At 44.4% G+C, this 18,806-nt stretch overlaps 1 protein-coding gene across 1 annotated transcript in view; it reads right to left on the bottom strand.

Annotated features, from left to right (window-relative positions):
* LOC132782166 (caspase recruitment domain-containing protein 11) overlaps positions 1-18,806 on the bottom strand; it is a 177,620-nt gene that overhangs the window by 125,048 nt on the left and 33,766 nt on the right. The window contains exon 2 of the mRNA XM_067461883.1: positions 13,023-13,410. The gene's annotated coding sequence lies outside the window, so the exon portion shown is untranslated. The remainder of the gene's footprint in view (positions 1-13,022; positions 13,411-18,806) is intronic.

Raw genomic sequence — 18,806 nt, 5'->3', positions numbered from 1 at the left:
CACTCTTTCCAACCAAGGCATGAGTAGAGTAGATACAGGTAAGAAGCCTCCTGGTAAGGAAGAGCAATGACCTCCTGGAGCTATCCTCCCTGGACTTCCTTTAAAAAACCCTCTTTTTTCACAGCACACTTCAATCTTCTTTCTCCTTTGGGTTTACTGCTTCTTTACAGCCGTTTCTACTAGCTACTCTAGAGCAGAAATAACTGGTAGCAGTTTTCAGGGAACGAGTGTTTTCTTTTTGTTTGTTGGGATTAATAAAAAAGATTAAACTGTGATGCCAAAAAGCAAAGGAAGAGCCAAGTTTGGCTCCCATTTGCTTTCGTTGCAGGCAAGTTTTTGTACTGGGAGGGCCCTTACCGTTATAGGCTCCCAAAGGTACTAAAGGAAAAGAAAGGAAACAAATCTGTCTTTTGGGTGGTGTAACATTTTGCATTTGAATGTACAGACAATTCTTTTAAAATGCTAGCAGCATATGGAACAACGACATTTCTGACCTGGCAGACAACTTCTAAAAAAAAATGTTTGGAATGTATAAAAAAATTGTAGGCTTCCAAAAAATCAAACATGAATAATGGTCAATGACAGAATGAAGTTTATAAATAGCTGCACTATCCAATCGAATGTACAGGCAACACCAGAGAATTCTGAAAGAACGCTAGCATATGGAACAATGGCATCTTTGACCCGGCAGACAACTTGATAAATATCTGCAAAAATCTCTGCGGGTGGGAGAAGCACAACCTTTTACAAATATGGACAGTTGCAATCAGGGTTTTGCATATGGCAGAATGCCGAATGTGCCGGTAACGTTAGCTGAGCCTTAATGTGGCACATTGAATTTGCCCAGATGTTCGAAAAATCACCTTTTCTGCACTGCAACACTTTTTGGAGAGGTAGGCCAAAAAATGACTAATGCAGACATGCAAAGGATCCCATGTTTATTCAGAAAAAAGGGAGTCCCTTCAAAGCAGAGGGGTCTTGTATGGGAAGTTTGGCCTAATTCTATCGTTGGTGGGATTCAGAATGCTCTTTGATTGTAGGTGAACTATAAATCTCATCAACTACAACTCTCCTTGTGAACCATCCGAGATGTTAAGATCTTCTGGGGAGGCCCTGCTCTCGGTCCTGCCTTCCTCGCTGATGCGTTTGGCGGGGACGAGAGACAGGGCCTTCTCAGCGGTGGCCCCTCGACTGTGGAATGCCCTGCCTAAAGATATACGATCAGCTCCCTTCCTCTTGACTTTTTGAAGAAAGGTGAAAACCTGGATTTTTGAGCAGGCCTTCCCAAATACGGCATAGTTATACGAATCAATGGAACTACGTGACGACGCAATTTGAATAATGACTTGATATGGAAACACTCATGACAATGTTTGAAGGCTTGTACGGTTTTATATTTTAATATTGTATGTTAATGCTTTTAATAGTTTCTATTTTCCCCAAACTCCACCAATGTTCACATTTGGGCATAGTTTGGTCCCGATCTATCACTTTTTGAGTCTACAGTGCTTTCCGCTCTAGAGGAGAGGTGCTGAAGGCAGGCACATGCGCTTTCTCTCCTGGGCCTGTACTACACTACGCACTCTTTCCAACAGGAATTTTAAGGAGGTTTCCCCACTTCCAGGTATGGAAGAGTAATGATCTCTGGATGTAGGTGAACTACAACTCCAAAACCCAAGGTCAATGCCCACCAAATCCTTCCAGTATTTTCTGTTGGTCATAGGAGTTTGGTTCAGTTCCATCATTGGTGGAGTTCAGAATGCTCTTTGATTGTAGGTGAACTATAAATCCCAGAAACTACAACTCCCAAATGACAAAATCAATCCTCCCCCAACCCCACCAGTATTCAGATGTGGGTGTATTGGGTATTTGTGCCAAATTTGGTCCAGTGAATGAAAATACATCCTGCATATCAGGTATTTGCATTATGATTCATAACAGTAGCAAAATTACGGTTATGAAGTAGCAATGAAAATAGCGTTGTGAGGGTCACCACAACATGAGGAACTGTATTAAGGGGTTGTGGCATTAGGAAGGTTGGGAACCACTGGCTTAGATATAATAGTCCAAGCCTTATGACATCCTTGTACAAAAGCTATTCACTCACTGTATTGTCCTATTTCCAACAGACCTCACTACCTCTGAGGATGCTTGCCATAGATGCAGGTGAAACGTCAGGAGAAAATGCCTCTAGAACATGGCCATATAGCCCGGAAAAACCTATAACAACCTATTCACTCACTTTTTTAAAAACATAGCTGCATCCTATTTTGCTGCCCAGAAAAAAAATATGGTTATGCTTAACTTGGATTAGCAAATCCAAGCCAAATAAGCTACCTTATTTTTAACTTTTTACTAGTCAGAATTAATCACCGTTTGAGGTTCAGACAATATATCAAACTGTGGTTAATCAGAAATGGAGTTGGAAATTGGAAACTGGGCAAGTTTGGGGAAAATCGACTCCCGGTTCACAGTTGTCCAATCATGGTCTAAAAGGCGGACACGGCCAGGTGGGTGCTTCCTCCTCCCATGTGCTTGTTATGTTCGTTATCTACAGAAAACAAAAACTTTGAACATGCGATGAAATGGCTCACAGAAAGAACTAGGAACGAGAATGAAAGGGGGTGGAGGGCAAAACCCGATGTGTAGACACATAAACACGCAAAAGTAAAGCGAAGGAGGTCCCGCAATTCATCTCAGCCTCTTTAAGATTAGTGTTAGCTTGAAGCATGCAAATCAAACTAATGGCACAATAATTTTAATAATTTACCAGAGGAATTTAGTGCCTCTATTTAAAGGATTTTTTTAAAGAAGTCGCAAGCAAGGAGATGAAAGCTTGGCATTTAATAAAGGGTTTAATCTACACACCCTCCGTGCTGTCATGCATAATGATGAAGGGGAAAGGCAAAATGATTAGAGAGACAATGGAACATGAACGCATCTCTGTTTTGCTGCCTGAACACCGCATTAGCCTCTGGCACATTCGGTTGCCGTCTTCTGAGTGGCTTCATTCGAGAACTGGCTCCTGTCTTTTGTAATTTTTCCCAGGCTTCCACTCCTATCTTTTGGACCCATACATAGCTTTTATATTAATTCCTGAGTAAAATAGTGTTTCATAGAGTTGTTTATTATATATATATATATATATATATATATATATATATACATACATACACACACACACACACACACTCATATATATATATATTCAAGCTGTGGATTGTTGCTTCTGTGGATATGGGGAGATGACTGTATCATGTTTCTCCCTGGTGTTTTGTTTTTTTTTTGACCTCGGAAAATTATTTGCATTTTAAAAACATTAAAATAACGATCACTGATACCAATTACACAGGGAAAGAGTGTGAATTACAATGAAAATCCCTATTTGCAATGTATATTTCCTCCCTAGGAAAATAATAATAATAATAATAATAATAATAACAACAACAACAACAACACAATACACCAGGCATCACAATTGTGGAAAAGAAAAAAGTCTGGATTATTGATGTCGCCATACCGGGTGACAGTCGCATTGAGGAAAAACAACAGGAAAAACTCAGACACTACCAGGACCTCAAAATCGAACTGCAAAGGCTCTGGCATCAACCAGTACACGTGGTCCCAGTGGTCATTGGTGCACTGGGTGCTGTGCCAAAAGATCTCAGCCGGCATTTGGAAACAATAAACATTGACAAAATCACGATCCGTCAATTGCAAAAGGCCACCTGATTTGGATCTGCGCGCATCGTTCGAAAATACATCACACAGACCTAGATGCTTGGGAAGTGTTCGACTTGTGATTTTGTGATACGAAATCCAGCATAGAGATCTTGTTTGTTGTGACATACTGTGCTTTTGTGTCAGTAAAATAATAATAATAATAATAATAATAATAATAATAATAATATAACATTAATAACACAGGCAAATATTCAACAGTGAGACACAAATACACAGACAAAGGCAAAGGCTTCCCTTTTCATCTCTGGCTCTGGAGGTGGTGCTCGTATCTGGCTCTGGGGGAGGTGCTCATCTCCATTTCCAATCTAGAAGTCTACGTTGTCCGTAGACACCTCCTGTTCACATAGTTGGCATTACTTAGTGGGGCGCTCTTTTACCTTCCCATTAAAGCTTTACCTATTGATCTACTCACATTTGCATGTTTTTGAACTGCAAAGATACAGAATGGGGGACGCTTGGCTCGAGAGCAGTACATGTGAAAAATATCTTGGAGTTCTCATGGACAACAGGTTAAACATGAGCCAACAATGTGATGTGGTGGCAAAAAAAGCCAATGGGATTTAGCCTGCATCAATAGGAGCCTAGTGTCTAGATCTAGGGAAATAATGCTCCCCATGCTCTATTCTGCCTTGGTTAGACCACACCTGGAATATTGTGTCCAATTCTGGGCACCACAATTCAAGAGAGATATTGACAAGCTGGAATGTGTCCAGAGGAGGGCGACTAAAATGATCAAGGGTCTGGAGAACAAGCCCTATGAGGAGTAGCTTAAAGGGCTGGGCATGTTTAGCCTGAAGAAGAGAAGGCTGAGAGGAGGCATGATAGCCATGTATAAATATGTGAGAGGAAGTCACAGGGAGGAGGGAGCAAGCATGTTTTCTGCTGCCCTGGAGACTAGGATGCAATGGAACAATGGCTTCAAACTACAAGAGAGGAGATTCCCTCTGAACATGAGGAAGAACTCCCTGACTGTGAGAGCCGTTCAGCAGTGGAACTCTCTGCCCTGGAGTATGGTGGAGGCTCCTTCTTTGGAAGCTTTTAAACAGAGGCTGGATGGCCATCTGTCAGGGGTGCTTTGAATGCAATATTCCTGCTTCTTGGCAGAATGGGGTTGGACTGGATGGTCCATGAGGTCTCTTCCAACTCTTTGATTTTATGATTCTATGCTAGGTTGGCAGGAGCTGGGGCTGACATCAGGAGCTCACCCCATCTCATGGATTCCAACTGCCAACCTTCAGGTTAGCAAGCTCAGGAGCTCAACGGTTTAACCTATTGCACCACCACGGCCCCAAATGGCAAAGTTGAAGCAATGCAAATCCATGTGATGATGAGTTGAACTGTTTGTTGAGATGTTAAAGCTTAGTTTAAGAGGGTGGCGGAAAGCGGTCTGAAGGGAGAAGAGTCCAATCCAGAATCCTTTGTTTGAAGGATAGCCCAGTCTGGTTGCATGGGAACCAATGTTAGGAGGAGTCCAGCTTGTCATGTTCAACCTGGAGGAGATCTCCTTGGATGAAGATGCGGAATCAGGGTAGACCCGGTCAAAGCCAGCAAAGGCTAGCTGTCCTGAAATGCCAACGTTCGGTCCATTAAAGACAGTAGCTATAGATCAGGAGGAGGCTGCAGAGTAACTACACCTTCTCATGAAATGTAAATTAAAGTGCCAGGAGCAAAAGGTCAGGCAATGCCCTTCTCCGCTTTAAATACAGGACTCTAGGCTAATGAGGCCAGCTGGGCTGATTAAATGCTGGTTATAAATTAGCTCAGCCTTTCCATTGCTGTGAAGCAGTGGTTCCGAAACATTGGTGTAATTCTTTCTGAAATCTCTGGTTGACTTAACTTTGGTTTTGGGTTACCCTTTCTGGCAACCCTTCCCCAGCTTTGGATTGCCTCCAGGAGTGTATGGACCATGCTTCTGTGTGCAATGCCTTGAGACTCTATTGGCTGTTTCCTGACTGCTCTTACAAACGATATACATGGTCCTTCGGGACATCAACAGTTTCGAAGCTGCTCACAGAAAATGCCAGGAGTGGAGAGTGATCAGATCTTTTTCCAAGTTGATAAGACATACTGGTTGAGTCAAGTATAGGGTTGAGTCAAGTATGCTGTTGTTGTTGTTCATTCGTTCAGTCGTCTCCGACTCTTCGTGACCTCATGGATCAGCCCACGCCAGAGCTCCCTGTCGGCCGTCACCACCCCCAGCTCCTTCAAGGTCAATCCAGTCACTTCAAGGATGCCATCCATCCATCTTGCCCTTGGTCGGCCCCTCTTCCTTTTACCTTCCACTTTCCCCAGCATCATTGTCTTCTCTAGGCTTTGCTGTCTCCTCATGATGTGGCCAAAGGACTTCAACTTTGTCTCTAGTATACCCATTGGTTAGTCCAATGGATGTTGCAGTCCAAAAACATCCAGAAGGTAGCTGCCAGCATTCTAACCCTTACTTACTTACTTACTTACTTACTTAGATGATCCCTTGTTGTCAGAGTAGGATAGTCTTCCAAGGCCAGTGTACTGGTGGGTCCGTAGGTGACTGTGGAGCCTTATTCTTGACTCGCATGTTCTCCCACAGTGAGGGCATTGGTTTCCAGATGGAAGGCGGTCCCGGTTGCGGTTGGCTTGACGTGCCTTCCTCTTGGCATGTTTCTCTCTTTTGCCCTCCATTCGTGCCTCTTCAAATTCTACAGCACTGTTAGTCACAGCTGACCTCCAACTAAAGAGCTCAAGGGCCAGGGCTTCCCAGTTCTCGGTGTCTATGCCAGAGTTTTTAAAGTTGGCTTTGAGCCAATCTTTCAATCTCTTTTCCTGTCCTCTAACATTCCGCTTTTCATTCTTGAGTTTGGAGTAGAGCAACCGCTTTGGGAGACGGTGATTGGATCTCTGGAAAATGTGGCCGGTCCAGCTGAGTTGATGGCGGAGGACCATCGCTTCAATGCTGGTGGTCTTAGCTTCTTCCAGCACACTGACGTTTGGCCACTTGTCTTCCCAGGAGATTTGCAGAATTTTTCGGAGGCAACGCTGATGGAATCGTTCCAGAAGTTGCATGTGACGTCTGTAGACAGTCCACGTCTCACAGGCAGGGTTGGGAGGACAATAGTGTTATAAGCAAGTACCTTGGTATCCCTTCGGCATCCTAACCCTTGGCCTTAATGCAACTGAATAAATTAATGAGACTTTTGTAAAAATGAATGTATCAAACTCCCATTGATTCAATGCATTTATTGAAGAGAGAACCAGTGAGATGTAGTGGCTTGAGTATTTGAACAGGACAGAGAGAGAATGACATTGCTTCTTGAATAAATGCCACAGCAATTATAGAATGGGATCTTCATAAGTCAGAGTTGACTTCAAAGCATATAATTGCACACATTTGATTGGAGACCAATTGTATAATTTAGCACAAGAATCGTGTAATAATAATAATAATAATTATTATTATTATTTATATCTCATTTTTCTCCCTAAACGGGACCCAAAGCATCTCACTTCCAGGTGTTTTTGGACTGCAACTCCTAGCATGCACGCTAGCCTTGCTTGAAGTTAATGGACAGAAGTTTAGCACAGCTGGTAAATCATCAGCAATTATTAACTGGTGCTCCTTGCAGGGAGCGGTCAACCCTCCTGTTTAAGGGGCTCCACTGGCTGCCATTCATTTTCTGGTCCCAATTCAAGGTGCAAGTTCTTACCTACAAAGCCCTGAACGATTTGGGACCTGCCTGCCTGTGTGACCGCATTTCTGTGTATGAATCCACACGATCTCTTCGTTCGTCAGGAAAGGCTCTCCTTGCACTCCCATCTCCATTGCAGGCGCGAATGGTGGGGACGAGTGAGAGGCCTTCTCAGTGGTGGCCCCTCGACTCTGGAATTCACTCCCCAAGGACATCAGGCATGCCCCAACTCTGGCAGTCTTTAGGAGGAGCCTGAAAATGTGGTTGTTCCAGTGTGCCTTCCCAGAATAATGAATTCTCAGCATTGTGCCCTCCAAATGCACTTTACATGGATTTAGGATAGTTGTACACACCCATTAACGCCCCATCTCTCCTACTTTATTCATGCCTAGCATTATTTTTAACTTTAATTACATTTGACCCAGCCATAGATTTTAATTGTGTGTTGTATATTGCTTTTTTGTTATGAGTTTTATTTAATCTGTTTTACTGTTGTTGTTATTGCTTGTATTGATGTATTGTGGGCTCGGCCTCATGTAAACTGCACTGAGTCCCTTGGGGAGATGGTAGTGGGGTATAAATAAAGTTTAATAATACTTAATAATAACTATAAGATCTATCAACCAAAAAGTTTGCAAGTTTGAAGCCCCAGGTTGGCATGAGCTGCCAACTGTTAGCCTAGCTCATTGTTTACCTAAGCAATTCGAAAACAGCTTAAGCTGTGATCAGAGAAATTAGGTACCGCTAAAAGCGGGGGAGGTGTTTTATGATGCCATAAAAGAAAGAAGATTAGAAAATGCTCGTCGACCGAAAGGAAGGAGGAAGTCCTGATGGCTCTTTGTCATAGAGGATAGAGCAACAGCACCCCGTGGACTCGAACCCAACCTTCCATGGCACCAAAACAGCTGGACACTGAGTCGAAACAAACCACCTCCTTGTGTTCTGTCTGTCTGTGTTGTCTATACAAAGTGGCATTGAATGTTTGCCGTGTATGTGTACTGTGATCTGCCCTGAGTCCCCTTCGGGGTGAGAAGGGCGGAATATAAATAAAGTGTTGTTGTTGTTGTTGTTGTTGTTGTTGAAGTGCTAGAGAGGAATTTAAATACTGAGAGCCAAGGTCATGCAGGTGGCTAATAGGAAAAGCCATGCATAACCCAGAAACAGGACCCTGTTGTTGGATGCCACAAGTACACAAACAAATCTGTCTAGACAGATGGCCAGGCAGTCAGGCTGTACAAATAATAGATAGTGACAAAGTTCTCTTCCTGGCTTTAAAATGTGTGTTCACCCTTCGGGGTGAGAAGGGCGGAATATAAAGTATTATTATTATTATTGTTGTTGTTGTTGAAGTTTGGGGGGTAGTATGTGAGGTAAAGGTAAAGCTTTCCCCTGACATTAAGTCTAGTTGCATCCAACTTTGGGGGTTGGTGCTCATCTCCATTTCACCTTTCGGGGTGAGAAGGGTGGAATATAAATATATTGTTGTTGTTGTTGTTGTTGTTAAAGTTGAAGGGTAGTATGTGAGGTAAAGGTAAAGCTTTCCCCTGACATTAGGTCTAGTTGCGTCCAACTTTGGGGGTTGGTGCTCATCTCCATTTCTAAGCCAAAGAGCTGGCATTGTCCCTAGACGCCTCCAAGGTCATGTGGCCAGCATGACTTCATGGAGCGCCGTTACCTTCCTGCAGAAGCGGTACCTATTGATCTACTCACATTTGCATATTTTCAAACTGCTAAGTTGGAAAGAGCTGGGGCTAACAGTGGGAGCTCACCCCGCTCCCTGGATTCGAACCACCAACATTTTAGTCAGCAAACTCGGCAGCTCAGCGGTTAACTCGCTGTGACACCAGCGCAGCGAATGAAGGACGGTAGAAACAATGGGTCCCAAAGCCTTTAAATTCCTTGAAACTGCAAAGTCTGAAAAACCACACTGCGGCACGCAATACAATGGAGCCCATACAAATGCCGTTTTGCAGAGCCAAACATTTCTTTTCTTTTTTAAAACCCAACGCTCGACAACACATAATAGCAAGCACATTACAAAACCGAAAACAGCGAAAAGAATCAACAGAACCAGGGCAAATATAGAACAACCTGAAACAGCAACAATTTCAAAGGCTTGCTGCAAAAAGGAGCATCTTCGAATGCCAGAGGAAGACAAGTAAAGCAGGAACTAATCGACTCTCTCGGCCTATCATGTAAAGCTACAAAGAACAATGTTTAGCATTTACATGGTGAATTTTCAGTGTTCAAAGCACTCTGCATTGCAATCCATATGACACCCTTGTAAAGCAAGCTGGTAAGGCAATGGAGTTTATCTATGTGCTGACTTGTCACTCAATATTTGATTCAATACTCTAGCTAGCATTATTTGGTAGGAACATAGCGATACACACACATCCATCCACCCCACTCTCTGTGGCTGCTATCGATTGCTTTCTACTCAAATCAAAACTTAGTAATTGGACAGCAGATGGATCACAACTCCCATGCATTCTTGTAAACTGTAAATACATTGGAAACACTGGTGAGGAAAAACATGAATTTAATTTCCAACAAGAAAAACCTTTTTTTTATGCATATTAGATGTGTTGCCTATCATTTTGAGTATTTATTTGTCGTGTCAGAGCAACCAGTCCATTATATATTACATTTCTAACAGAACAAAGCAAACAGACATTAAAATACACATCTTGTGAGTTTGGTAGTTGGTTAAATGTCCTTTGACCAGTATCTGGCCACTTGGAGTGCTTCCGGTGTTGCTGCAAGAAGGTCCTCCATCGTGCATGTGGCAGGGCTCAGGTTGCATTGCAGCAGGTGGTCAGTGGTTTGCTTTTCTCCACACTCGCATGCCGAGGATTCCGCTTTGTAGCCCCATTTCTGAAGGTTGGCTCTGCATCTTGTGGTGCCAGAGTGCAGTCTGTTCAGCGCCTTCCAAGTCGCCCAGTCTTCTGTGTGCCCAGGAGGGAGCCTCTCATTGGGTATCAGCCATTGGTTGAGGTGCTGGGTTTGGGCCTGCCACTTTTGGACTCTCGCTTGCTGAGGTGTTCCAGCGAGTGTCTCTGTAAATCTTAGAAAACTATGTCTTGATTTAAGTCATTGGCATGCTGGCTGATACCCAAACAAGGGATGAGCTGGAGATGTCTCTGCCTTGGTCCTTTCACTATTGGCTGCTACTTCCCAGCGGATGTCAGGTGGTGCAATACTAGCTAAGCAGTGTAATTTCTCCAGTGGTGTAGGGCGCAGACACCCTGTGATAATGCGGCATGTCTCATTAAGAGCCACATCCACTGTTTTAGTGTGGTGAGATGTGTTCCACACTGGGCATGCAGACTCAGCAGCAGAGTAGCACAGCGCAAGGGCAGATGTCTTCACTGTATCTGGTTGTGATCCCCAGGTTGTGCCAGTCAGCTTTCGTATGATAGTAAGTAAATACCACCAGAGTCCTGCCCATAACATTGTCTGGGAACATCAACCACAGCATCACTCAAACCCATTACTGCTCCAGCAGGGAGCTTTGAGATGGTAGAACAGAAGCTCTCCAAAGCTCTAGGGGCTCTTACTGCCTATTACAGGGAAAACCAGCTGATCCCCAACCCATCTAAAACACAGACATGTGCCTTTCATCTCAAGAACAGACAAGCATCCTGAGCTCTGAAGATCACCTGGGAAGGAATCCCACTGGAGCATTGCAGCGCACCCAAATACCTGGGAGTCACTCTGGACCGTGCTCTTACCTACAAGAAGCACTGCCTGAACATCAAGCAAAAAGTGGGTGCTAGAAACAATATCATATGAAAGCTGACTGGCACAACCTGGGGATCACAACCAGACACAGTGAAGACATTTGCCCTTGCGCTATGCTACTCTGTTGCTGAGTATGCATGCCCAGTGTGGAACACATCTCACTACACTAAAACAGTTGATGTGGCTCTTAATGAGACATGCCGCATTATCACGGGGTGTCTGCGCCCTACATCACTGGAGAAATTACACTGCTTAGCCAGTATTGCACCACCTGACATCCGCCGGGAAGGAGCAGCCAATAGTGAGAGGACCAAGGCAGAGACATCTCCAGCTCATCCCCTGTTTGGGTATCAGCCAGCACGTCAACGACTTAAATCTAGAAATAGTTTTCTAAGATCTACAGAGACACTCGCTGGAATACCTCAGCAAGCGAGAGTCCAGGCAGTGGCAGGCTCAAACCCAGAACCTCAACCAATGGCTGATACCAAATGAGAGACTCCCCCCTGGGCACACAGAAAACTGGGCAACTTGGAAGGCGCTGAACAGACTGCGCTCTGGCACCACGAGATGCAGAGCCAACCTCAAGAAATGGGGCCACAAAGTGGAATCCACAACATGCGAGTGTGGAGAAGAGCAAACCACTGACCACCTGCTGCAATGCGCCCTGAGCCCTGCCACATGCACAATGGAGGAACTCCTTGCAGCAACACCAGAAGCACTCCAAGTGGCCAGCTACTGGTCAAAGGACATTTAATCAACTACCAACCTCACAAATTTTGTATTTTGTCTGTTTGTTTGCTTTGTTCTGTTAGAAATGTAATATAATTGACTGGTTGCCCTGACACGACGAATAAATAAAAGGAGTTGGTGTTATCTCACTCATAGAATCATAGAATCAAAGAGTTGGAAGAGACCTCATGGGCCATCCAGTCCAACCCCATTCTGCCAAGAAGCAGGAATATTGCATTCAAATCACCCCTGACAGATAGCCATCTAGCCTCTGTTTAAAAGCTTCCAAAGAAGGAGCCTCCACCACACTCCGGGGCAGAGAGTTCCACTGCTGAACGGCTCTCACAATCAGGAAGTTCTTCCCCATGTTCAGATGGAATCTCCTCTCTTGTAGTTCTCCATACAGGAGAAAGCAACAGAAAGCGGGGGAAAGACGGACTTCAATGTGGAAAGGATGTGGGATGGCTAATCTTTCCAGAAGATGGGAAAAGTTGGGAGGAAACGGGGTAAGATAGTTCCCTCTGCTTTCCCAGCACTGGTGGGATGAGGTCACATATAGTGCAGTTGAAAATATATAATATGACAATGGAGATTCAGTCTGAGTTGCTTTAATCTCTCAGTTCCTCAAAGTGTTCGACTTTGGCTTTCATCTGCGGTAGTAGTATAACCAATATGGAAGAGTGCTGGAAGCTGAAGCCCAAAAATGAGCAAAGGGCACAGCTCTTTGGACCAAGAAGACACCCCACCCCATGAACCTGTGGTTCTGCACAGTTTCCAGCTCCACCAAGAGTAGCATTGAGGGAAGTTAGGACTGCACTTGCTCTCCTAAGAAAGTATTTGAATGAGGGACTTTCTGTCTTTCTGTTCAAACCAAAGGCAAGCTACTGCAGAATCTTCAAGAGAGAAACAGAAAGAGAGAGAAGAACAGACCTCACTACCTCTGAGGATGGTTGCCATAGATGCAGGCGAAACGTCAGGAGAAATGCCTCTAGAACATGGCCCTATAGCCTGAAAAAACCTTCAAGAACCTAGAGAGAAGAACGTTATAAGAAAACAAGAAACGGGTGAGTGACGGGAGCTGGGACAGCTGAACTCCCTTTCTGACGTTCCTGAAATTCATAAAGAATGAACTTATGGGCCTACCTCAGAACCTCTTGAGAAGCAGAGAAGCTTATCTGTGGTCTGTGGCAATGCAAGGAGAAGAAGACTCTGATTTTGATGTTCTTCAAGCCAGCACCTGACACAGCAGCGCGGCGGATTTCCTCATTTTCTTCGCCCCATCTCTCGCTTTCGTTTGCACCCCTTCAAAACACAGCTCCCGCAAACATGTGCCCGGAAGCACCCACTCACTCAACGCTGCCCTTTTTCAACCTCAAGCCTATATTTAGCCGGAAAGAGGCCTCCACGGCCTGCTTCACTTCCCTTTCGCTTTTCGGCTCAGAGGCTGAGAGTGGCTTTCTGTAAGGCTCTTCACCATGGCGGACAACCAAAACAGAAGCTTTCTCCAGGAGATGGAAAGTCTGCTCGCTTCCTAGAATGGATGAAGAGAAAGGAAAACAACCATCAGAGATGAAGAGGAAGTCCTATCTGTGTCACGAATGACTTTTCAATGACTTTAAAGCAGTGGTTCTCAACCTTCCTAATGCCGTGACCCCTTAATACAGTCCCTCATGTTGTGATGACCCCCAACCATAACATTGTTTTTGTTGCTACTTCATAACAGTCATTTTACTCCTATTATAAATCATAATGTAAATATCAGATATGCAAGATATATTTTCATTCATTGGACCAAACTGGGCACAAATACCCAATGCACCCACGTGTAAATGCTAGTGGAGTTGAGGGAGGATTGATTTTGTAATTTGGGAGTTGTAGTGTCTGGGATTTATAGTTCACCTATAATCAAAGAGTATTCTGAACTCCACCAGCAATGGATTTGAACCTAATTTGCCACACAGAACTCCCATGATCAACGGAAAACACTTGAAGGGTTTGGTGGGCACTGACCTTGAGTTTGGGAGTTGTAGTTCACCTATATCCAGAGAGCACTGTGGACTCACGCAATGGTGGATCTGGGCCAAACTTGGCACAAATACTCAATATGCGCAAATGTTAACACTGGTGGAACCTGGGGAAAATAGACATAGAACACTAGTGGACTTTGGGAGAAATAGACCTTGACTTTTGGGAGTTGTAGTTGCTGGGATTTATAGTTCACTACAATCAAAGAATGTTCTGAACTTCACCAACGATAGAATAGGCTCAAACTTCCAACATGGAATCCCTATGACCCATCAGAAAATACTGTGTTTTCTGATGGTCTTTGGCGACCCCTCTGACACCCCTTTGCGACCCCCTCAGGGGTCCCGACCCCCAGGTTGAGAAACACTGCTTTAAAGCATTGGTTCTTTTTATTGCCATTTCCAGTGTGAGAGGATACATCAGATTACAGAAAAACTTCTAGATAAAGTATGACATTGAACATACAGACATACAGATTCTATGCAACTACATTGGATTTACACTTACAAACAAACAAAGGAGAATTACATTTTCACTCAACATTCACACACATGTACATGCATTCATCCTCATGCACCCAAACATTTGCCCTCCTTGGAGAAGCACCTCTTGGTCCAGACCCTGCTTTCCTGAGCCTGTCAATGCACAGTTCCATAACGCCAAAACTTCAAATTGCCGAAATGCCAAAACTTCTTTCCCTAAGAACAATGCCAAGGACCAGATCTCTGTTTTCCGTACAGCAGAACCCGACTCCCTGCACAAAATCCAAGAATCCAAAAGCGCACTTCTTCCTCTTTCCTTGAGAAAGAAGGCCAAAGTGACCAGACTGCTCCCTTGCATATCTGTCAGTCTCTGAATACACCATCTCTCTCCTTCCCATGGAGCAGAGAGGCGGGTGGAACAGACTCCTCAGGTCTGCCACATTTTGAACATTATTAGACTGAGTCTTTTATAGGAATATTCTGTTGATGTAATCCCAAACTTGTTAATTAATGATATACTTCTTCCATCCTGGAGAACAAGCCCTATGAGGAGCGGCTTAGGGAACTGGGCATGTTTAGCCTGAAGAAGAGAAGGCTGAGAGGAGATATGATAGCCATGTATAAATATGTGAGAGGAAGCCACAGGGAGGAGGGAGCAAGCTTGTTTTCTGCTTCCTTGGAGACTAGGACGCGGAACAATGGCTTCAAACTACAAGAAAGGAGATTCCATCTGAACATGAGGAAGAACTTCCTGACTGTGAGAGCCATTCAGCAGTGGAACTCTCTGCCCCGGAGTGTGGTGGAGGCTCCTTCTTTGGAAGCTTTTAAGCAGAGGCTGGATGGCCATCTGTCAGGGGTGATTTGAATGCAATATTCCTGCTTCTTGGCAGGGGGTTGGACTGGATGGCCCATGAGGTCTCTTCCAACTCTTTGATTCTATGATTCTATGATTCCATCTCAGTTTCCTGGCCAAATGTTGATCTTCTTGATTGGTGTTAACAAATACAAGGCTTGTGTTGACTTCCTTCTTAACATAAGGAATGTTGCAAACATTTCCTTAACTTGAAAGAACCGTTGTCACAGTCTTTATCAGAGTTTACTTTGAAGTTCTCATTAGCAACTTTTAATTACAGTCCAGGTCAGCAGGTATAGTCATTGCAGGCCTTAATATTATGCTGGTGTTTCCAAAATTATTAGCGCCATCCATACATTCATCTTCCATTCTTCCATTCATTCCCACACATCATATTACATTCACATTTATCAATTCTGCACAGTGAATTTATTACATCTGTTTCAAAAGCCAGAGCTTGAAAAGGGTCCTTTATTTGAGGGGAAAAGTCACTATCACCCAGAATGTTACTTTTTGGACTTTGGTTCCCAGGATGTCCCAGCCAGCATGGCCACTGAGTCTCTGGGAGTTGTAGCCTTAACAGGCATTGGCACCAACCATCACATAACATACATATTCCACATTATAGATGAGAAAAGCTATTACACTATGCAATACAATTTTTATTCCTGGGTTGTAGATGTCAATTCTAAATTGATTCTATAATTAAATCATGACAATTGCATCTCTGTATGCAAACTGGCCCACGCCATGCGATCCACGAAGTAGGCCCTGCTCTCAGTCCCACCCCCATCTCAAGCACAGCTGGTGGGAACGAGAGACGGGGCCTTCTCCATGATTGCTCTCTGCCTCTGGAACTCCCTCCCAAAATAATTAAAAACTGCTAACTCTCTCCTTGCTTTTAAAAAAACTGCTAAAAACCCACCTATGTACCTAGGACTTTGGTTCAGTAACAACCTGTCATGGTCCACTCACTTAAAATATATATTGGCCCAATCAAGCGGCGGTGCTACTAGGAGGTTTTTCCACTCCAGGGACAACCAATACATCCCCCCAGCTCTGCAAGTCTTTCAAGCAAAGGCGATGTCACAACTACCCTATGGAGCACCCATTTGGTTAACCCCTGGTAACAGTGCCATCAGATCTTTCCACTCGAAATTCCTCCACAAACTGTGTCCCGTATGCAGTTCTTTGTCTTGAATCTGGTCAATACTCTATAGTGGCCACTATCTGGCTAAACATCATCAAATTTTTGTTATCTATCCACTACCAAAGTCCCAGCAACTCTCTGACCCAACTCACCTTGAGTGAACTCCACCACTCAAAATGGTGCTTAACAGCTCTAGCAAAGATCGGGGAATTGGGCTATGATAGCAATTTCCTGGACTAACCTCAGCGTGCTGGTTGTTGCATAACATGTTATCTTTTTATAATGGTTTTAGCCTTGGAAAGTGTGTGTGGTGTGCACACTCAGAAAGTGTTGGTGTCTGTCTGCAACCGAGTGACTCCTCTGGAGTAAACTTGCCACCTTGCCTTGGAAAGTGTGTGTGGCGTGCAGGCCCAGAAAGTATGGAGGTGCCTGCAGCCGAACACCTCCGCTAGAGTAAGAAACAAGTAAGAAGCCTTCTTAAAGCACACACCTACCTGCCTCTGAGCACCTCTTGTTCTGTCACGCGCTGGGCCTGTAAAGAATTTCCCACTGGGCAGACGTGCAACCTCTGCCCAGTGGGAAGCCAGGGGGCCCAAGGAGAAGTTCTCAGAGGTTTTCCACCACAAATGGTCTTTAGATGGCTTGTGAAGTATAACAAAGTCCTTTATTAATGAACAATCAAACAGAAACTTCTCTTGTCTTCAATAAAGCTAAACAAATGCTTCCAAGCTTTATGCAACTGTTGACTTCCTAATCTTGCCCACGAAGGACAGGCAACTTTCTTCAGTAACTTCTTCTTTACTTTAAATGGAAATCCCCTTTTTAACTTCTCCCAGGCTGACTGTAATCTAACCCTTACTGATGTGGGCTCCGCTACGGGGTCGAACTGCTTCTCGAGCACCGAGTGGACCTACCAGTAAAGGCTTAGATATTCTCCAGCTGGAGTTCTTTGGTCTTCAGGGCTGTTTTCCTGGAAATCTTTGGAGACTCTTAAGACTGTTCCCCTCCCCCCGCCCCCCTGAAAGTCTTAAGGGTTTAAGCTTTTGTACAGGGGAAGCGTGCACATGTCCTGTATATTAGCTTTCCTTGCTGAGACTAACTAAAAATTGCTCCCTTCCCAATTGCCCTGAGCAAGGGGCAAAACCAAAACTTAATGATGATGGACAGGTGACTTGCCCTATGACTGCAACCAAAGCAAGCCACCTATCTGAATCCCAGGGCTGCAAACAAACATTTAATACAAAGCAAATAAAGTTGGAGCAAATAAAGTTGGAGCCGTACCAGCACACCTCTATTCTCCTCTAGAGTGCGCTTAAATGCCTAATATGACAGGAAGGGGAGCCTGGGAAGCCCCCTCCCCCTTTATGTGAAGCCCTCCCCCCCATAATGGGCTGATAGAAAACAGATCTTTTGGCATGCCAGAGTGAAAACAGATATCATTTTGGCAGGAAAAACAAAATGCAAAGATACAGAATGGGGGATGCCTGGCTTGAGAGCAGTACGTGTGAAAAAGATCTTGGAGTCCTCGTGGACAACAAGTTAAACATGAGCCAACAATGTGATGTGGCGGCAAAAAAAGCCAATGGGATTTTGGCCTGCATCAATAGGAGCATAGTGTCTTGATGTAGGGACGTCATGCTACCCCTCTATTCCACTTTGGTTAGACCACACCTGGAATATTGTGTCCAATTCTGGGCACCACAATTCAAGAGAGATATTGACAAGCTGGAATGTGTCCAGAGGAGGGTGACTAAAATAATCAAGGGTCTGGAGAACAAGCCCTATGAGGAGCGGCTTAAGGAGCTGGGCATGGTTAGCCTGAAGAAGAGAAGGCTGAGAGGGGATATGATAGCCATGTATAAATATGTGAGAGGAAGCCACAGGGAGGAGGGAGCAAGCTTGTTTTCTGCTTCCCTGGAGACTAGGACGCAAAGGAACAATGGCTTCAAACTACATTTCCATCTGGATATGAGGAAGAACTTCCTGACTGTGAGAGCCGTTCAGCAGTGGAACTCTCTGCCCCAGAGCGTGGTGGAGGCTCCTTCTTTGGAAGCTTTTAAACAGAGGCTGGGTGGCCATCTGTCAGGGGTGATTTGAATGCAATATTCCTGCTTCTTGGCAGAATGGGGTTGGACTGGATGGCCCATGAGGTCTCTTCCAACTCTTTGATTCTATAATTCTATGATTCTATCTGCCCTCCCGATTTCTATAGGCTCCCAAAAAATGGATCAGAGCCTCCACTGAAAGCAGGACACGAAACAGGTCAAGGTTTACCCTGAATGCACAACCCTAATTACTATTACTGTGTAAGTGTGGAAGTTCACCTGGTCTTTCTTCCTTAGTCAACCACTCTCTCTATTTTGCCTTGCAGAGATGTTTTGCATGAATTCCTGCTAATGCCAGATGCTACAGAATTA

Source organism: Anolis sagrei, chromosome Y, assembly GCF_037176765.1.
Source record: "Anolis sagrei isolate rAnoSag1 chromosome Y, rAnoSag1.mat, whole genome shotgun sequence".
Classification (NCBI taxonomy): domain Eukaryota; kingdom Metazoa; phylum Chordata; class Lepidosauria; order Squamata; family Dactyloidae; genus Anolis; species Anolis sagrei.
The sequence above is the reverse complement of the archived record's forward strand: the minus strand, read 5'-3'. Positions and strand labels throughout refer to the sequence as shown.